Source organism: Loxodonta africana, chromosome 19 (assembly GCF_030014295.1).
Source record: "Loxodonta africana isolate mLoxAfr1 chromosome 19, mLoxAfr1.hap2, whole genome shotgun sequence".
Classification (NCBI taxonomy): Eukaryota; Metazoa; Chordata; class Mammalia; order Proboscidea; family Elephantidae; genus Loxodonta; species Loxodonta africana.
In genome coordinates, this window is record NC_087360.1 from 22,191,745 (window position 1) to 22,214,398 (window position 22,654).

The 22,654-nt window shown below is 42.3% G+C and overlaps 1 long non-coding RNA gene across 1 annotated transcript in view; it reads right to left on the reverse strand.

Moving 5' to 3' along the window:
- LOC135228237 (uncharacterized) overlaps nucleotides 1-21,627 on the reverse strand; it is a 44,477-nt gene extending 22,850 nt beyond the window's left edge. The window contains exons 1-2 of the long non-coding RNA XR_010318598.1: nucleotides 11,046-21,627; nucleotides 571-2,004 (exon numbers count right to left, since the gene is read on the reverse strand). This is a non-coding gene — a long non-coding RNA (uncharacterized LOC135228237). The remainder of the gene's footprint in view (nucleotides 1-570; nucleotides 2,005-11,045) is intronic.
- Between the last annotated feature and the right edge of the window lie 1,027 nt (nucleotides 21,628-22,654).

The window sequence follows — 22,654 nt, forward strand, 5'->3', positions numbered from 1 at the left end:
ACAAAGTCCAACACCCATTCATGATAAAAAGCACTTGGCAAAATAGGATTAGAAGGGAAATTCCTCAACATAATAAAAGACGTTTATAAACAGCCAACATCATTCTAAATGGTGAGAGTCCCAAAGCATTCTCCTGGAGAATGGGAGCCAAACAAGGATGCCCTTTAAACCTCTCTTAATCAACATTGTGCTGGAGGTCCTAGCCAGAGGAATTAGGCTAGATAAACAAATAAATAAAGTGCATCCAGATTGGTAAGGAAGAAATAAAAGCATCTCTATTTGCAGATGATATGATCTTATACACAGAAAACTCCAAGGAATCCTCAAGAAAACTGCTGAAACTAATAGAGGAGTTCAGCAGCATATCAGGATTCAAAACAAACATACAAAAAACAGTTGGATTCCTCTATACCGACAAAGAGAACATCAAAGAGGCAATCACCAAATCAATATCATTTACATTAACCCCCAAGAAGATAAAATACTTTGGAATAAATCTTACCAGAGACATTAAAGACCTATACAAAGAAAACTACAAGACACTACTGCAAGAAACAAAAAGAGACCTACGGTGGTGGTTGTTGTTGTTAGGTGCTGTCCCGTTGGTTCCGACACATAGCGACCCTGTGAACAGCAAAACAAAATGCTGTCTGGTCCTGCACCATCCTTCTAATGGTTGTTTTGCTTGAGCTCATTGTTGCAGCCACTGTGTCAGTCCACCTCATTGAGGGTCTTCCTCTTTTCTACTGACCCTGTACTTTGCCAACAATGATGTCCTTCTCCAGGGACTGAATCCTCCTGACAACAAGTCCAAAGATGTAAGACGCAGCCTCACCATCCTCGCTTCTACGAAGCATTCTGGTTGGACTTCTTCCAAGACAGATCTCTTCGTTCTTTTGGCAGTCCATGGTATATTCAATATTCTTCACCAACAGCATAATTCAAAGACGTCGATTCTTCTTCGGTCTTCCTTATTCATTGTCCAGCTTTCACATGCATATTGATGCGATTGAAAATACCAAGGCTTGGGTCAGGTGCACCTTAGTCTTCAAGTTGACATCTTTGCTTTTCAACACTTTAAAGAGGTCCTTTGGAGCAGATTTGCCCAATGCAATGCATTGTTTGATTTCTTGACTGCTGCTTCCATGGCTATTGATTGTGGATCTAAGTAAAAGGAAACCCTTGACAACTTCAATATTTTCTCCTTTTATCATGATGTTGCTCATTGGTCCAGTTGTGAGGATTTTTGTTTTTTTTATTTTGAGGCGCGATCCATACCGAAGGCTGTGGTGTTTGATCTTCATTAGTAAGTGCCTCAAGTCCTCTTCACTTTCAGCAAGCAAGGTTGTATTATCTGCATAACACAGGTTGTTAATGAGTCTTCCACCAATCCTGATGCCCCGTTCTTCTCCATATACTCCAGCTTCTCGGGTTATTTGCTCAGCATACAGAGTGAATAGGTATGGTGAAAGAATACAACTCTGATGCACACCTTTCCTGACTTTAAACCACTCAGTATCCCCTTGTTCTGCCCAAACAACTGCCTCTTGATCTATGTAAATGTTCCTCATGAGCACAATTAAGTGTTCTGGAATTCCCATTCTTTGCAATGTTATCCATAGTTTGTTATGATCCACACAGTCAAATGCCTTTGCATAGTCAATAAAAAACACAGGTAAATACTGTTCTGGTATTGTCTGTTTGCAGCCAGGATCCATCTGACATCAGCAATGATATCCCTGGTTCCACATCCTCTTTTGAAACCAGCCATGATTTCTGGTACTTCCCTGTCGATATACTGCTGCAGCCGTTTTTAAATGATCTTCGGCAAAATGTTGCTTGCTGTGATGTTAATGATATTGTTCTATAATTTCCACTTTGGGTTGGATCACGTTTCTTGGGAATAGGCATAAATATGGATCTCTTCCAGTTATTTGGCCAGGAAACAGTCTTCCACTGGTCACTAGACGAGTGAGCACCTCCAGCACAGCACTAGAAAGAGACCTACATAAGTGGAAAAACATATCTTGCTCATGGATAGGAAGACGTAACATTGTAAAAATGTCTATTCTAGCAAAAGCCATCTCTGTATACAATGCAATTCCAACCCAAATTTCAAGTGCTTTTTTTAGTGAGATGGAGAAACAAATCACCAACTTCATATGGGAGGGAAAGAGGCCCCGGGATAAGTAAATCATTCCTGAAAAAGAAGAACAAAGTGGGAGGCCTCACACTACCTGATTTTAGAACCTATTATACAGCCACGGTAGTCAAAACAGCCTATTACTGGTATAACAACAGAGACATAGACCAGTGGAACCGAATGGAGAATCCAGACATAAAACCATCTACCTAAGAGCAGCTGATGTTTGACAAAGGCCCAAAGTCAGTTAAATGGGGAAAATACAGCCTATTTAAATATGGTGCTGGCATAACTGGATATCCATCTGCAGAAAAATGAAAGAAGACCCATACCTCACACCATGGACAAACATGCACACTTGGTCTGGTCCACCTGGCCCCTCAAGCTCACACTGACCAGGACAAACTTTCACCGCTGAGTAGAATTTTCTAGTCCTGCCTCAGCCTTTACACTCCTGACAGAAGGCAACAACTTCCTGCACTTCCAGGCCTCATCCCCTTCCACTGTAAAAGGAGCAGGTCATTCTAAACCATTGCCTCCAGCTTCCTAAAGATCTGAAACCCGTTGCTGTCCAATCAATTCCAACTCATAGCGACCCTAAAGGACAGAGTAGAAATGCCCCATGGAGTTTCCAAGGAGCAGCTGGTGGATTCAAACTGCTGATCCTTTGGTTACCAGCCAATCTCTTGAACACTGGGCCATCAGGGCTCCCCCAGGCACCTGGAAATTCAGCAGCACTCAGTGTGTGAGAACTAAGGGAGAGCCCACCCTGATGGGGTCTCAGTGGGAACTCAGAGAGTGGTCAGAGGGTATTTACAGGGACAAGTGTCAGCATAGCGCTGTATGAGGCAGGTCTTTCAAGGTCCAGAAATGGACCACATCTGTGAGATAACAGCACAAGTCTTGATAGTAAACTTTCATCTGATAAGCGAGCTGTTTCTCCAAATGGACAAGCATTTAGCTGGATAATTGGTGTTCAATACTTTAAGGAAAAATTTGGAAATTTGTGGTTAATTTGCTCAATATTCTTCATGGAACAAATTGTTCTCTTTATTATCCAATCCACAAAGTTCTTTCCCACCTGCAGGGGGCAGCGTTGTCATAAAACTAAGGTTGCATTTCAGCTCCTGAGGGAAATGAGGCCTGAACTCACCTCCTTCAGGACAAGCTGTGAAACTGCAGAAAGAAGGGCAGAGGCTTCTTCCTTCTTCTGAGGGGACACTGGGGGTGGACGTGGGGCCTCACAGGGGGTCCCTTCCTTGCCATGTCCCTCCAGATGGGGCCACAGTGGCTACTCTGGAACCCACTCAGAGCAACACCATTCAAACTGGAGGGTACAACAAAGGGCAGGACCTCCTGGTATGGACCTTCAGCCTCAGACTCATCACTCCCCCAGCGGGACCCTTGGTGTGGGAGAGATGCCATCTTTGAAGACACCAGGCCATGTGTGTTTATTTCTGTAGACACTAGTTGCCCTCAGGGCTCTTTATGAACTCTGATTCCAGCTGGAAAACCAGACCTCAGGGACTCAGGCTGTTGGGGCTGGAACCCTCAGACCCCACTTGGTCGAGAGACTGGTGGTCTTTACTCCTTAGAGAAGGGCCTCCTGGGAGGGATGAGGGAGGGGCTGATGCTGCAGACATGGTCCTCAAACTCCTTTGCTCCCCACCCTCTAAAAGAATTTTCAAACACTATGCACCCCCTTGTACATTTTGAGGATGACAACTAAACATTTCCAACAGTTTCTGAAATATTCACATCACCCTGACACATATTCAATGGAGGATGAATGTTATAACTATTTGATGCCTTTTTTAAAAATTCTCTTTAGAAATTCTTTTCTGCATTGGAAACTTTACACTTCTCCTTCAATGTTGTTCTCATTCCACATTCCTACTGACTTTTATTTGGTCATATATATTTATAGAAGTCCCTAGGCGGTGCAAACAGTTAAGCACTTGGCTATTAACTGAAAGTCTGGCAGTTCAAATCCACCCAGAGTTCCCTCAGAAGAAAGGCCTGGCAATCTACTTCTGAAAGGCCACAGGCATTGAAAAACCTATGGAGAAGTTCTGCTCTGAAACACATGAAGTCGGAGTCGGAATCAACTCAACAACAACTGGTTGTTGTCGGTTGTAGGGATTTTTATACATGACAGTCTTTCATTCATTATGCGGTCATAGTACTCTCATAAAGATGTGTATAAATTTAAATTGTAAAGTGGTTTTATTTACTAATACGGGTTAAAAGTTTTTCTTTCTTGTTGATTCTTATTATACTCATTATTAGTGTTCATCAGCACAGGATTTCCAAAACAGTGGGGAAATTCTTTTTTTTTTTTTTTTTTATTGTGCTTTAAATGAAAGTTTACAAATCAAGACAGTCTCTCGCACAAAAATTTATATACACCTTGTTATATACTCCTAGTTCCTCTCCCCCTAATGAGATAGCACACTTCTCCTCTCCACCGTCTGTTTTCGAGTCCATTCAGCAAGCTTCTGACCCTCTCTACCTTCCCATCTACGCTCCAGACAGGAGCTGCCCACATAGTCTCATGTGTCTACTTCAGCCAAGAAGTTCACTCCTCGCCAGTATCATTTTCTATCCTATAGTCCAGTCCAATTCCTGTCTGAAGAGTTGGCTTCGGGAATGGTTCCTGTCTTGGTCTAACAGAAGGTCTGGAGACCATGACTTCTGGGATCTTCTTAGTTTCAGTCAGCCCACTAAGTCTGCTCTTTTTATGAGAATTTGAGGTCTGCATCCCAGTGCTCTCCTGCTCCTGCAGGGGTTCTCTGTTGTGTTCCCTGTCAGGGCAGTCAATGGTTATAGCCGGGCACAATCCAGTTCTTTGGTCTCAGACTAATGTAGTCTCTGATTTATGAGGCCCTTTCTGTCTCTTTTTTTCTGTCTCTTGGGCTCATAATTACCTTGTGTCTTTGGTGTTCTTCATTCTCCTTTGCTCCAGGTGGGTTGAGACCAATTGATGCATCTTAGATGGCCGCTTCCTAGCATTTAAGACCCCAGATGCCACTCACCAAAGTGGGATGCAGAATGTGTTCTTAATAGGTTTTATTATGCCAGTTGACCTAGATATCCCCTGAAACCATGGTCCCCCGACCTCCGCCCCTGCTACTCTGGCTTCAAAGCATTCGGTTTATTCAGGAAACTTCTTTGCTTTTGGTTTAGTCCAGTTGTGCTGACCTCTCCTGCATCATGTATCATCTTTCTCTTCACCTAAAATAGTTCTTGTCTACTATCTAATTAGTGAATACCCTTCACCCTCTCTCCCTCCTCACCCCCGTAACCATCAAAGAATATTTTCTTCTGTGTTTAAACTATTTCTTGAGTTCTTATAATAGTGGTCTCATACAATATTTGTCCTTTTGCAACTGACTAATTTCACTCAGCATAATGCCTTCCAGGTTCCTCCATGTTATGAAATGCTTCACGGATTCACCACTGTTCTTTATTGATGTGTAGTATTCCATTGTGTGAATGTACCATAATTTATTTATCCATTCATCCATTGATGGGCACCTTGGTTGCTTCCATGTTTTTGCTATTGTAAACAGTGCTGCAATGAACATGGTGTGCATATATCTATTCGTGTAAAGGCTCTTATTTCTCTAGGATGTATTCCAAGGAGTAGGATTTTTGGATGGTGTGACAGTGGGGAAATTCTTGAAGCAAGTCTTGTTAGTAAGCTTTGATAAGATAAGCAAGTTATTTGCCCAGAATAGTAAAAGGTTTATCTGAACAATTGGTTTCCAGAATGTTCCTAAAGCAGAGGGTGACATTATTTCTTGGTTTACACTCTTATTCTCCTGGGCAAGAATATTGTGGGATTAATAATTAAGTCCTGTTGACACAGCTGGTCTCAGTCCTCAGGACCAACAAATATTCATGACATGACGAAACGTGGCAATGAAAAACAAAATTTATTAAGTCCATAGGGGGATACAGACATGGACCCCTCCGCCTGCAAGAATAAGGGATATTGGGTTCCAGGACCCACTCTGCAGGAGCTTGTTTCCCTTTTGATAGATAGGACCATGTTGTGTTGTGTTCCCTGTCAGGGCAGTCAATGGTTATACCTGGGCACAATCCAGTTCTTTTGGTCTCAGGCTAATGTAGTCTCTGATTTATGAGGCCCTTTCTGTCTCTTGGGCTCATAATTACCTTGTATCTTTGGTGTTCTTCATTCTCCTTTGCTCCAGGTGGGTTGAGACCAATTGATGGATTGGAGTGGATTTCAGTGAGAGAACAGACTCCTCAGGTCTTGTGGACTTTTTTGAAAGCAGAATTGGAAGCTACCTGACTTTCAGAGGATTTGTGTGGTGGACATTGTGATCTGCCGCCAGACTCTGCTCCTGGAATGGACTTGTTGCCCCATCTGCTGGGTGAGTTGCTTGCAGACAGCTTGCCCTCATCTGTGAGCCCCCTCCAGGATGACCCTGCCAAGCCCATGCCCCTACCCCAGCTCTCTCTCAATGCCTGATCAATAGTGGTACAAAGCCCAGTCCCTTGGCCCCACTTGGGACAGCTCTGAAGGGCCATCCAATGACCAGAGCCCCAATCAGTCGGCTGAGGCCTCCTTGAGCCTGCATCACAGCTCGGGTCCTCCTTCACCCCAACCATCCATCTGTGCCATCCCTTGCACAGTGCGATCCCAAGATTCCCCCCATTAAGCCTCCTCCACTCTGACTCCCTCTCAGAGCCTGCTTCCCGGTGACCCATCTGCAGAGACAGGTTATCTAGTCTTTGTCATCTACTTTCTCAATTTCTGGGAAATACACCAAAAAGCTTTGATCAGAGCTTAGTAATTCAATCTGTCACGCCTTTACGAAGAGGCCCCTTGTACAAACTGATGGATTTTTTAAGGTTTGGAAAAACTGTTGTTGTTGTTAGTTGCCATTGAGTTGATTCCAATTCACGGCGCCCCCAGGTGTTACACAGTAGAACTGTGCTCCACAGGGCTTTCTTGGCTGTAATCTTAACGAAAGCATACCACCAGGCCTTTCTTCCATAGCAACACTGGCTGGGTTTAAACCACCAGCCTTTAGGTTAGCAGCTGAGCACAAGCCATTTGCACAACACAGAGGCCTTTGGGAAAATTAAAGTATCGGTAATGTCAGCGCAAACAGCCCTGGTGGCTCAGTGGTTACGCTCTCGGCTGCTAAAGGAAAGGTCAGCGATCCGAACCTACAAGCCACTACTCCGAGCAAAGATGAGGCAATCTGCCCCAGTAAAGATAACAGCCTCAAAAACCATATGAGGTAGTTCTACTCTGTCCTATAGGGTCACTATGAGTTGGATTCAACTTGATGGCAGTGGATTTTAATCTCAGTGCACCTTTACCAATATGACATTTTTTTTGATGTAGTGCTTTTATCTTATCTTGCGCTTTAAATATATTTCTTATAAAATATCTTGGGACTGCAGATTTGAATCATTCAATCTGTGGAAAACTCAAACCGTGTAATCTGATCGGTAAATCCAGTTCTCGCTGTCAAAGCAAGTAGCCTCTTCAGACAATGCTTTTCAGAAACCTTCTGACCCCATGTCAAGACAAACACGTTAATGAGCATCTTGAGAAATATCATAAAACCAACGAAAATTAAGGGAGATATCTTTTAAGTCCAAATTAAGATGATATAGATCTTATGTAATAATTTATCTGTTTTTATAACTTTATAAATATGTGATATTTATCATTTAATATACAATATCTGATGAAATGAAACCATTCGCTGTCAGGTAGATTCCAACTCCTAGTGCTCCCTTGTGTGTCAGAGTAGAAATGTGCTCCACAAGGTTTTCAATGATTTTTCTGAAGTAGGTTGCCTGGCCTTTCTTCTAAGTCACCTCTGGGTAGATTCGAACCACCAACCTTTTGGTTAGCAGCTGAGCATGTTAACCGTTTGCACCACCCAGGAACCCCTGCACTGCAGTAGCTACTGCTACACCATGTATAATTGTAAATAAATGTGAGGACGTGTGCCCATCTCTGGTGTTAGGCTTTTAGGAATAATTAAATAAGAATAGAATATAAATCTCATTACTTTTGCTAGCCATCACGACGGAACACTTGCTATGCATGTAATATAGGAGAAGGGATCACCTGCTAAGAACCCATCAGGTCAGAGATAAACAGAGCTGAGTGTTACCAGGCAGAGCACGTAGGAGCTCTGGCTGAGTACAAAGCCCAGCTCCACACCTGCCACAGGTAAGATGGGGGTGCACCCTTCTCAGGTGTAAATAGAAGACTTTTGGAATCAAAAACCAAACCCGTTGGACTCATGTGCCCCAGTGTGTGTCACAGCAGAACCGCGTTCCACAGGGTTTCAATGGCTGATTTCAGGAGTAGATTGCCAAGCCTTTTTTCTGAGGCGCCTCTGGGTGAACTTGAACCTCCAGCCTTTCAGCTAGCAGACAAGCTGGTTAACTGTTCACACCACTCTGTGACTCCAGACTTTTGGAAACAGCTGGGTAAACGGGATTCTGCTGTGTAAAGGCAAACCCACCTAGTCAGGTAAGGCAGAAGCGGCTTGGCACTGCTCACACCCATGCCCACTCCAGCGGCCATAGGCTCCCTGGGTGCATGGGGAGGGAGGCGAGGCCCTGCAGAGGACGAATCCCCAGTGCTGGGGATAACAGGTTTCCTGGAGTTCTAGGCTGGGTGGGTTTGAACCACCAAACTTTAGGTTAGCAGTGGAGCACAAACCATTTGTGCCACCCAGGGACTTTTGGGAAAATTAAGGTATTGGTAATGTCAGTGCAAGGAGTCCTGGTGGTTCAGTGGTTAAGGTCTCAGCTGCTAACCAAAATGTTGGTCGTTCAAACCCACCAGCCACTATGTTGCTTTAAGTGTCAAATTTAAGGAAGCTCCAAAAAACTCAGTCATCAACATAAATACTATTTAAATCAATATTTTTTTAATCAAAATTAGTACCAAAAATCCATGATGAACAAAATACCAAATAAAGTCAGAATAGGACCTGCACTTGCCAGGCTCACCTCCCTCACCTCACCCCAGGCCTGACCCTGGTTCCAGGGGTGAGGCAGCTTCAGTGAGGATACAGACTTGCAATCTGGCCCTGTATCCCCTTCCTGCTTCTACCCCTGAAGGCCTCGCTCTTCTGAGCTCCAGCCTTTTCTGTGCTGGAGTCTCCCTCTACTGCTGGTCTCAGCTGCCCCTACCGGACTCACCCTTCTACTGCAGTCCAGTGGCCTGGGTTGGGGGCCTAAGGGTAAAAAAAAAAAAAAAGCGGGGTAAAAAGGCTGAAATGCTCAAAATTACAGCCTCCATTTCGAACTGTGCTCACCCTGTGGAGGAAAACTGGGGAAAGGAGCTGGACCCCCAGGATCACCTGAGGAACCAGGGCCATCAGTGTTCCTGGGACCCCTCCAAGGGGTCTCAGGAGCTGTAGAGTCAGGCCTGGACTCTGAGAAATTCCAGAACCTGTGTCATATCCCCAAACCAATGCTTTGTTCCCTCTGCCTCAGACCTCCCAGGTCCCAGCAGAGAGAAGCACAAGATGAGAAGGATCAACCAACTTGAATTTGGGCATGATGGGAAGGGAGAACTGGGGAGACCTAGGGATGGGAGAAAGGAGTTCGAGATGGCTGTAGGTAGAGACTCAAGCCTGAGGGATGAAAAGGCCATGGGGGAGAAAGGGGCTGGGGGCTGATCAGAAAGAGGACTAGGGTAGGAGTCTGACACGGGGATCAGCCCGGAACAGGCACACAAGACTGGACAGGGTCACATCCCTCTGCTACAGGAGAGAAGGGCAAGAGAGGACCCAGAGGGCTCTGTAGAGAAGGATGGCCCCCAAGCAGGAAGTCTGCCAAGCAGATAGCTGGACTCAGACTCCTGACCTGAATCCAGCCCTGGGCACATCTCAGGTGGGAAGGGTGGGCAGCTAGGCCTGGGTGGGCTGGAACTTCAGCTGCACCAGCTGGGGCAGCCCAGCTATCCAAAGCCCCAGGGTCTAGATAGACTCATATTTCCAACTTCGGTCCCATGGGAGGATGTGGTTGGTGGTCTGGGTCAGTATCTGCCCAGAGGTCATGCTAGGTGCAGGGGATGGGAAGGAAGCAGCTAGGAACAGCTTTGTTTAGGGACAGCCTCTTCTTCTCCCCAAGACATAGGGCTGTCCCTGGGGAAACCTTGAGTTCTGGGCCCTGGGCAGTGGAGTGTCACAGCAAACTTGAGGTGCTGGGGTGGGACCACTTTCAGCCTGGACCCCCCACAGCCCTAATTTGTGAGGAAGGCATGGGCCAAGCTCCCCATAGGGAGAAGCTGGGCTGGACCAGGGGTCTGCCCGGCTCCTCCCCACCCTGTATAACTACTGTCTGGGCTCCCATACCACATTACTGTTCAATTACTTGCCCATCTCCCTACTAATTGTCAGCACTCCAAGGTCAGGCATATGAGGCTTTTATCTGTGTAATACAGTCCTCAGCACCAGGCCTAAAAATTGTGCAAACAATGTTTGTGGGATGGACAGATACAGCTGGATCTGTACAAGTTGGGTCTAACCATCGAATCATGATCACCATCATCAACTTCATTGTTTTCCTCCTCCCCCTTCTCTCATCATCATCACGGTCAAGAACTGGGAAGGGTCTGAGGTTTTATCTTACTTGCAAGCTAACAAGGCAACCTGCCACAGTTTCATGGATATTGGCAGAAGACATAAGACTCCTAGGTCAGAGACAAAAAACCCATTGTCGTATAGTCGTTTCCACTCATAACAACCCTTTAGGACAGAGTGCAACTGCCCCAAAAGGTTTCCAAGGAACGGTTGGTGGATTCCAACTGCCAACCTTTTGTTTATCAGCCAGGCTCTTAATCACTACATCACCAGGGGTCAGAGAAAAAGGGGAGTTTATTACTCACAGCAATAGCAGTAGACAGAAGATCAGCATTTTCTTTCATCGGTTCCCCCAAGTCTTAATTCCAACAGCATTTTGCAAAAAGGGCCAGGTGACATCTGCATACCTGAGCTTAGATAGATAGATAGATCCAAACCCCAACTCATAGGGACACTATAGGACAGGGTAGAATTGCCCGACAGAGTTTCCAAGGAGCAGCCTGGCGGATTTGAACTTCCAACCACTTGGTTAGCAGCCGTAGCACTTAACCACTAAGCCACCAGGGTCTAGATAGATAACTGCCATCAAGTCAACTCCAACTCATGATGACCTTAGGAATGAAATGCTGCCCGGTCCTGCATTATCCTTATGAGCACCAGTACGTTTGAGTCTGTGGTTGTGGCTATTGTTCCCATTCATCTCACTGAAGGTCTCCCTCACCTTTGCTGGCCCTCTACTTCACCAAATACAATGTCATCCTCCAGCGATTGGTCCCTCCTGATGATGTGTTCAAAGCAAGCCAGTCAGACAGTGTTCTATTTTGATCCACAGGGTTTTCACTGGCTGATTTTCTAAAGGAGGTCACCAGGCCTTTCTTCCTAGTCTGTCTTAGTCTAGACAGACCAAGTTTCTGTTCAGACCAGGTTTCTACTGAAGCCTGTCCACCATGGGTCACCCTGCATTCTTTGAAATACTGGTGTCATAGCTTCCAGAATTATAGCAACACATGGGCCACCACTGGCAGATATGGGATGGACACTTGAGCTTAGGAAACCCAATTCTTTTATACTGCACTGTAAGCATGCACCACCTTTGGAAGACACTACCTCTACCTCGTAGGCAGTTCGCTATACAAATATCCTTGAAAAGAGAGTCCAGAACAAAGGCAGTCAGTGCCTCTGCTCACAAGACATGCACACATGCAGAGCCCCATGGAAAATCATCTCCCAGCAACCATTATCTATGCAAATAAAATGAAGTCCCATGAAAATGACTGATTTCTACCAAATTTGGCAGGAAAGTTAGAGTCTGACTCAAAACTTGGACTAAGCAACTCTTCAAGGGACATCCCAGAAAATTCTATTCGATAGGCTCTGGATTGTCCCTGGAAACCCTGGTGGCGTAGTGGTTAAGTGCTATGGCTGCTAACCAAAGGATCGGCAATTTGAATCCACCAGGTGCTCCTTGAAAATTCTGTGGGGCAGTTCTACTCTGTCCTATAGGGTCGCTATGAGTCAGAATCGACTCGACGGCACTGGATTTGGTTTTTTTGGGGGGGGGGGGTTGTCCCTTTAGAATTTCTGAGACAGTACAATGAGATGATACCCAGCTACCACCACTGACTGCTGTCAGGGATCACAACAGAGGGTCCCAGACAGAGCTGGAGAAAAATGTAGAACAAAATTCTGACTCACAAAAAAAGACCAGATTTACTGGTCTGACAGAGGCTGGAGAAACCTCGAGAGTATGGCCCCCACACACTCTAACTCAGTAATGAAGTCACTTCTGAGGTTCACCATTCAGCAAAAGATTAGACAGGCCCATAAAACAAAACAGAAACCCTGGTGGCGTAGTGGTTAAAAGCTACGGCTGCTAACTAAAAGATTAGCATTTCTAATCCAACAGGTGCTCCTTGGAAACTTCGTGGGGCAGTTCTACTCTGTCCTATAGGGCCACTAGGAGTCGGAATTGACTCGACGGCAATGGGTTTGGTTTTCAAGGTTTATAAAACTATATGACATTAAATGAGCACACCAGCCCAGGGACAAGGACAAGAAGGCAGGAGAGGACATGAAAGCTGGTAATGGGGAACCCAAAGTTGAGAAGGGGAGAGGATTGACACTTCATGGGCTTGGCAACCAATATCACAAAACAGTATGTGTACTAATTGTTTAATGAGAAAGGAATTTGCTCTGTAAACCTTCATTGAAAGCACAATAAAAAAAATAACATTTAAGAAATATTGCTCAGACAGAAAATCAAGAGCCCTAGGTGGGTTGCAGATCGGGAATCGAGCAGATGTATTAAAGCTCTTGTGGCAGAAAAAGCATGTGGAAAACCAAGAGGACTCATAACCTGCTACTTCTTTCATGAGTAACTCTACGATGTTCTCCAACGTGAGGTGGCAGCAGGACTTAACAAGGGCTAATGATTTTCCTGGAATCCCAAGATTGCACAAACATTTAAGAGCTAGACTACTATTCAGATGGCTGGCAGTTCAAGTCTACCCAGAGGGACCTTGGAAGAAAGGCCTGACAATCTGCTTCTGAAAAATCAGCCATTGAAAACCCTATGGAATGCACTTCTACTCTGAAACACATGGGGTCGCTATGAGTTGGAATTAATTCAATGGTAAACGGTTTGGTTTAGGTTTTTTTGTTTTCATTTTTGTTTTTGGTGATTTTCCTAGCCAAATGTAGTGAGCCAGCAGGTGGTAGTAATAATGACAGTAATAATGATGAAACAAGACTAATATCACCACAAAAGCGTGCAGCTTTTTATGTCCATGATCTCAGGATGCCACCAGCCTTCACCACAGTCTTACAAGGTAGCAGAGCAGGGGCCTTCATCACCAAGCTCTGGGACCCCGGGGATCTTCTCAGACATTTACACCTGTGCTATCAGGGGCATCAGAAAGGATGGAATGGGGGGAGGTAAGAGACACTATGATCCTAAGGGACAATCAAAGCAGAAGAAACCTTGACCCAATGAGAGTGGTGTCAGCGTCAACTAAATGTACTCCGGCCTAAATAAAAAAAACGGAAAATAACAAATGTTGCCAGGCTGTAGAGAAATTGGAACTCTCATCCATTGCCAGTGGGAATGTAAAATGGTGCAGCCACTGTGGAAAACAGTTTGGCAGTTTCTCAAAAAGTTGAACATAGAGCTACCACAAGACTCAGCAATTCCACTCCTCACTATATACCCAAGAAAGTTGAAAGCAGTGACAGAAGCAGACAGGTTCTACAATGTTCACCGTAGTCCTATTCACAGTAGCCCAAAGGTGGAAACAGCCAAAATGTCCAACAGATGAATGGATAAACAAAATGTGGTCCATTCATACAACGGAATACTGCTCAGCCATAAAAAGAAATGGAGTTCTTATACATGCCACAACACAGAAGAACTTTACAAACATTCCGACTCAGAGTGACCCTATAGCACAGAGTAGAACTGCCCCATAGGGTTTCCAGAGAGTGGCTGGTGAATTCCAACTGCTGACTTTTTGGTTAGAAGCCAAGTTCTTAACTGCTATGCCACCAGGGCTCAACATGGCTGTCAGTTTGTAGTACTGTGGTGGCTTGCATGTTGCTGTGATACTGAAAGCTTTGCTTGCATGTTGCTGTGACACTAGGAGCTTTGCCACTGGTATTTCAAATACTAGCAGGGTGACCCTTGGTGGCCAGGTTTCAGCTGAGCTTCCAGAAAGACAGACTAGGAAGAAGAACCTGGCAGTCTACTTCTGAAAAAGTTGGACAGTGAAAACTTTATGAATAGCAGCAGAACATTGTTTGATATAGTGCCAAAAGATAAGCCCCTCAGGTCAGAAGGCACTCAAAATACCACTGGGGAAGAGCTGCCTCCTCAAAGTAGAGTCAACCTTAATGACATGGATAGAATCAAGCTTTCAAGACCTTCATTGGCTGACGTGACTTGACTCGAAATGAGAAGAAAAAGCTGCGAACATCCATTAATAATCAGAACGTGGTATGTGAGAAGTATCAACCTAGGAAAATTGGAAGTTGTCAAAAATGAAGTGGACCACATAAAGATCAATATCCTAGGCATTAGTAAGCTGAAGTGGGCTGGTATGGGCCATTTTGAATCAGACAGTCATATGGTTTACTATGCCACGAATGACAAACTGAAGAGGAATGGCATCGCGTTCATCATCAAAAAGAACATTTCAAGATCTATCCTGAAGTGCAACATTGTCAGTGATAGGATAATATCCACACACTTACAAGGAAGACCAGTTAATGCAACTATTATCAAATATACCCACAAACAACTAATGCCAAAGATGAAGAAATTGAAGACTTTAACCAGCTTCTGCTGTCTGAAATTAATCAAACATGCAATCAATAAGCCCGAAAACAACCAAACCCATTGCTGTTGAGTCAAATCCGACTCATAGCAACCCTGTAGGACAGAGTAGAACTGTCCCATAAAGTTTCCAAGGAGCGCCTGGTGGATTCGAACTGCCGACCTTTTGATTAGCAGCTGTAGCACTTAACCACTACGCCACCAAGGCTTCCATGTAATCAATATGCATTGATAATTTGTGGTAATTAGAATGCGAAAGTTGGAAACAAAGAAGACAGATCGGTAGTTGGAAAATATGGCCTTGGTGAGAGATCGTGTGATAGAATTTTGCAAGACTAACTTATTCATTGCAAATACTTTTTTTCAACAACATAAATAGTAACTATACATGTGGACCTTACCAGATGGAATACAGAGGAATCAAATCCACTACATCTCTGAAAAGTGACCATGTAGAAGCTCAATATCATTAGCCAGAACAAGGCCAAGGGCCGACTGCGGAACAGACCATCAATTGCTCATATGCAAGTTCAAGTTGAAGCTGAAGAAAATTAAAACAAGTCTGCAAGAATCAAAACATAACCTTGAGTATATCCCACCTGAATTTAGAGACCATCTCAAGAATAGATTTGAGGGATTGAACAATAATGACTGAAGACCAGATGAGTTGTGGAATGACATCAAGGACATCATACATGAAGAAAGCAAAAGGTCATTAAAAAGACAGAAAATACCAAAACGGAAGTCAGAAAAGACTCTGAAACTTGCTCTTGAACGTAGGGTAGCTAAAGAGAAAGAAAGAAATGATGAAGTAAAAGAGCTGAACACAAGACACAAAGAGCGGCTTGAGAAGACAAACTAAAGAATTATAATGAAATGTGCAAAGACCTGGAGTTAGAAAACCAAAAGTGAAGAACATGCTTGGCATTTCTCAAGCTGAAAGAACTGAAGAAAAAATTCAAGCCTCGAGTTGAAATATTGAAGGATTCTACAGGGAAAATATTAAATGACACAGGAAGCATAAAAGAACAGAAGGAAAACAGAGTCACTGTACCAAAAAGAACTGGTCAATATTCAACCATTTCATGAGGCAGTAAAACAGAGGGTCCCAGACAGTCAGGTGATGGTTGTCAGCCCCCGCCTTGTTCAGAGTGTGACCCCTGCTACAACCAGATACCTATAACTACACCAATCACCCCTGCCCTTCTAAGACTGTAGGACAGAGCCTGTACCACACTCTTGATGACCATCTCCCTGGACACCTGAGCTGAATCCATACCAGAAAAGTGAATGGGCTCCTAGGCTCATATATCTGCTAACAGCTCTAGCCATCTGGTGACAGGATGTTAGAGCTTCAAAGGTGAAAATAATCAAGCCACTTCACTCAAGCAGCCTATTTGGGCATATCAAAACAAAACAAAGCAAGAAGCTAGGATACAGTAAGCAAACATAAAATAAACTAATACAATAAATTATAGATGGCTCCAAGGCAACAGTCAATATCAAATCACATAAAGAAGCATACCATCATCATTTCAACAAGCTTTCAAAACAAGGAACCAAGGGATCTTCTGGATGAAGGTGCCTTCCTGGAATTACCAGATGCAGAATATAAAAGATTAATATACAGAACAATTCAAGACATCAGGAATGAGATCAGGAAGGAGATCAGGCAAAACACAGAACAAGCCAAGGAACACATAGATCAAGCAGTTGAAGAAATTAAAAACGTTACTCAAGAAAACAACGAAAAATTTAATAAGCTGCGAGAATCCATACAGAGACAGAAATCAGAAATTCAGAAGATTAACCATAAAATTACATAATTAGACAACTTGATAGAAAGTCAGAGGAGTAGAACTGAGCAAGTGGAAGGCAGAATTAGTGAGATTAAACATAAAACACTTGGCACCAATGTATTTGAAGAAAAATCAGATAAAAGAATTTTTTTTAAATGAAGAAATCCTAATAATCATGTGGGACTGTATCAAAAGAAATAACCTATGAGTGATTATAGTACCAGCATAGGGAGGGATAACAGAAAATACAGAAAGAATTGTTGAAGATTTCCTGGCAGAAAACTTTCCGGATATCGTGAAAGATCAGAAGCTATCTATCTAAGATACTACATAAGGTAAATCTCAAAAGAAAGTCACCAAGACATATTATAATCAAACTTGCCAAAACCAAAGATAAAGAGAGAATTTTAAGAGCGGCTAGGGATAAACGAAAGTCACCTACAAAGGAGAGTCAATAAGAATAAGCTCGGACTACTCAGCAGAAACCATGCGGACAAGAAGGCAATGGGGTGACTTATATAAAGCATTAAAGGAAAAAAATTGCAAGTCAAGAATCATATATCCAGGAAAACTCCCTCTTAAATATGAAGGTGAAATTAGGACATCTCCAGACAAACAGAGGATTAGGGAATTCATAAAAACCAAACCATAACTACAAGAAATACTAAAGGGAGTTCTCTGGTTAGAAAATCAATGTCAGATATCAACCCAAGACTATAACACAGGACAGAAGAATCAGATATCAACCCAGATAGGTAAACCAAAAAATAAATCAAGATTAAAAAATGCTCAAAACAGGGAAACAGTGATGTCATTATGTAAAAGAAGAAGACATTAAAACAATAGAGACTAAGAAATGTAGCCGTAGATCTTTCATATGGAGAGGAAGACATGGCAACATAAAGAAATAGAAGTTAGGTTTAAACTTAGAAAAATCAGGGTAGATATTAAGGTACCACAAAGAGACTAACGATCCTACTTATCAAAATAAAATACAAGAAAAAAATAAAGGCTCAGCAGAAACGAAATTGACAACAACGAGTAAGAGGAAAAGACAATACATAAAGATAAACTAATCAGCACAAAATAGTAAGTGGGAAAAAGAAACTGTCAACAACACACAAAAAAAGACATCAGAATGACAGCACTAAACTCATACCTATCCATAATTACCCTGAATGTAAATGGACTAGATGCACTGATAAAAAGGCAGAGAGTGGCAGAATGGATTAAAAAAACACGGTCCATCTATATGCTGCCTACAAAAGACACACCTTAGACTGAGAGACACAAACTAAAACTCAAAGGATGGAAAAAAATATAGCAAGCAAACAACAATAAAAGAAGAGCAGGAGTGGCAATATTAATTTCTGACAAAATAGACTTTAAAGTTAAATCCACCACAAAAGACCAGGAAGGACACTATATAATGATTAAAGAGACAATATACCAGGAGGATATAAGTATATTAAAATGTTTAGGGACCCAATTACAGGGCCATAAGATACATAAAAGAAGCTCTACCAGTATTGAAAAGTGAGATAGACAGCTCCACAATTACAGTAGGAGACTTTAACACGCCACTTTCGGTGAAGGACAGAACATCCAGAAAGAAGCTCAGTAAAGACTTGGAAGATCTAAATGCCACAATCAACCAACTTGACCTCATAGACATATACGCAACACTCCACCCAACAGCAACCAAGTATACTTTCTTTTCCAACACACATGGAACATTCTCTAGAATAGACCACGTATTATGTCACAAAGCAAGCCTTAGCAGAATCCAAAATATAGAAATATTACAAAGCATCTTCTCTGACATAAGGCCATAAAAGTAGAAATCAATAACAGAAAAAGCAGGGAAAAGAAATCAAACACTTGAAAACTGAACATACCCTGCTCGAAAACAACCGGGTTATAGGAGACATTAAGGATGGAATAAAGAAATTCATAGAATCCAGTGAGAATGAAAACACTTCCTATCAGAACCTTTGAGACACAGCTAAAGCAGTACTCAGAGGTCTATTATATATCAATAAATGCATACGTACAAAAAGAAGGGCCAAAATCAAAGAATTATTCCTATAACTTGAACAAACAGAATGAGAGCAACAAAAGAAACCCTCAGGAACCAGAAGAAAGCAAGTAATAAATATTAGAGCAGAATTAAATAAAATAGAGGACAGAAACACAATTGAAAGTGTTAACGATAACAAAAGCTGATTTTTTGAAAAAAATAACAAAATTGATAAATCATGGGCCAACCTCAAAAAAGAAAAACAGAAGAGGAAGCAAATAACCTGAATAAGAAATGAGATGGGCGATATCACAACGGACCCAACTGAAATGAAAAGAATCCTATCAGATTACTCTAGAAAATTGTATTCTAACAAAGTTGAAAACCTAGAAGAAATGAATGAATTTCTAGAAACACACTACCTACCTAACCTAACACAAACAGAGGTAGAACAACTAAATAAACCCGTATCCAAAGACGAGATTGAAAAAGTAATTTAAAAACTCCCAACAAAACAAAAAAAAAGCCCTGGCCCAGACACCTTCACTGGAGGGTTCTACCAAACTTGCAGAGAAGAGTTAACACCACTACTACTAAAGGTATTTCAAAGCATAGAAAAGGATAGAATACTCCCAAACTCATTCTATGAAGCCAGCATATCCCTAACACCAAAACGAGGTAAAGAAACCACAAAAAAAAAGAAAATTACAGACTTGTATCCCTAATGAACTCAGATGCAAAAACTCTCAACAAAATTCTAGCCGAAAGAATTCAACAATTTATAAAAAAAATAATTCACCATGACCAAGTGGGATTCATACCAGGTATGCAGGGATGATTCAGTATTAGAAAAACAATTAATGTAATGCATCATATAAATAAAAGACAAGAACCACATGATCTTATCGCTTGATGCAGAGAAGGAATTTGACAAAGTTCAACGTCCATTCATGATAAAAACTCTCAGCAAAATAGGGATAGAAAGGAAATTCCTCAACATAATAAAGGGCATTTATATAAAACCAACAGCCAACATCATCCTAAATGGAGAGAGTCTGAAGCATTCCCCTTGAGATCGGGAACCAGACAAGGATAACCTTTATCACCACTCTTATCCAACATTGTGCTGGAGATCCTAGCCAGCAAAATTAGGCTAGATAAAAAATTAAAGGGCATCCAGATTGGTAAGAAAGAAGTAAAGGTATCTCTACCTGCAGATGATATGATCTTATACGCAGAAAACCCTAAGGAATCCTCAAGAAAACTACTGAAACTAATAGAAGGGTTCAGCAGAGTATCAGCACACAAGATAAACACACAAAAATCAGTTGGATTCCTCTACACCAACAAAGAGAACGTCGAAGAGGAAATCACCAAATCAATAGTATTTACAATAGCCCCCAAAAGATAAAATTCTTAGGAATAAATCTTACCACAGACATAAAAGACCTATACAAAAAAAACTACAAGACACTACTGCAAGAAACCAAAAGAGACCAACATAAGTGGAAAAACATACCTTGCTCATGAATAGGAAGACTTAACATTGTAAAAATGTCTATTCTACAAAAGCCATCTGTAGATACAATGCAATTCCAATCCAAATTCCAACGACATTTTTTAATGAGATGGAGAAACAAATCACCAACTTCATATGGGAGAGAAAGAGGTCTTGGATAAGTAAAGCATTACTGAAAAAGAAGAACAAAGTGGGAGGCCTCACACTACCTGATTTTAGAACCTATTATACAGTCACAGTAGTCAAAACAGCCTGGTACTGGTACAACAGCAGATACATAGACCAGTGGAACAGAATTGAGAATCCAGACATAAATCCATCCACATATGAGCAGCAGATATTTGCCAAAAGCCCAAAATCAGCTAAACGGGAAAAAGACAGTCTATTTAACAAATGGTGCTGCTATAACTGGATATCCACCTGTAAAAAAAATGAAACAAGACCCATACCTCACACCACACACAAAAACTGACTCAAAATGGATCAAAGACCTAAATATAAAATCTAAAACGATAAAGGCCATGGAAGAAAAAATAGGGACAACACTAGGCGCCCTAACACCAAAAAAACCCACTGAGTCGAGTCGATTCTGACTCATAGCGATCCTATGGGTCTGAGCAGAACTGCCATATAGAGTTTCCAAGGGACGCCTGGTGGATTCGAACTGCCAGCCTCTTGGTTAGCAGCTGTAGCACTTAACCACTACACCACCAGCGTTTTCAGGAGCCCTAATACATGGCATAAACCATATACAAAACATTACTAACAATGCGCAAACACTGGAGGAGAAACTAGGTAACTGGGAGCTCCTAAAATTCAAACACCTATACTCATCCAAAGACTTCACCAAAAGAGTAAAAAGATTACCTACAGACTGGGAAAAAGTTTTTAGCTATGACATTTCCAGTCAGCATCACATGTCCAAAATCTACATGATACTGCAAAAACTCAACTGCAAAAAGACAAATAACCTGATTAAAAAATAGGCAAAAGATATGAACAGGCACTTCACTATAGAAAACATTCAGGTAGCTAACAGATACATGAGGAAATACTCATGATCATTAGCCGTTAGAGAAATGCAAATCAAAACTACAATGAGATTCCATCTCACTCCAAAAAGGCTGGCATTAATCCCCAAAACACAAAATAATAAATGTTGGAGAGGTCATAGAGAGACTGAAACACTTACGCACTGCTGGTGGGAATGTAAAATGGTACAGCCACTTTGGAAATTGATTTGGCACTTCCTCAAATAGCTAGAAATAGAACTACCATATGATCCAGCAATCCCACTCCTTGGAATATATCCTAGAGAAATAAGAGCCTTTACACGAACAGATATATGCACACCCATGTTCACTGTAGCACTGTTTACAATAGCAAAAACATGGAAGCAACCAAGGTGTCCATCAATGGATGAATGGATAAATAAATTATGGTATATTCACACAATGGAATACCACGCATCTGTAAAAAACAATGATGAATCAGTGAAATATTTCATAACATGGAGGAATCTGAAAGGCATTATGCTGAGTGAAATTAGTCAGTTGCAAAAGGACAAATATTATAGGAGACCACTATTTAAGAACTCGAGAAATAGTTTAAACACAGAGGAAAATATTCTTTGATGGTTATGAGAGTGGGGAGGGAGGGAGGGAGAGGGGTATTCACTAATTAGATAGTAGACAAGAACTAATTTAGGTGAAGGGAAAGACAACACACAATACAGGAGAGGTCAGCACAACTGTACTAAACCAAAAGCAAAGAAGTTTCCTCAATAAATCAAACGCTTTGAAAGCCGGAGTAGCAGGAGTGGGGCTTTGGGGACCATAGTTTCAGGGGACATCTAGGTCAATTGGCATAAAAAAAAACTATTAGGAAAACATTCTGCATCCCACTTTGGAGAGTGGCGTCTCGGGTCTTAAACATTAGCAAGTGGCCATCTAAGATGCATCAATTGGTCTCAACCCACCTGGAGCAAATTAGAACGAAGAACACCAAAGACACAAGGTAATTATGAGCCCAAGAGACAGAAAGTGCCACATAAACCAGGGACTACATCACCCTGAGACCAGAAGAACTAGATGGTGCCCGGCTACAACCAATAACTGCCCTGACAGGGAACACAACAGAGAACTTCTGAAGGAGCAGGAGAGCAGTGGGATGCAGACCTCAAATTCTCGTAAAAAGAGCAAACTTACTGGTCTGACTGAGACTTAGAGGACCCCGGAGGTGATGGTCCC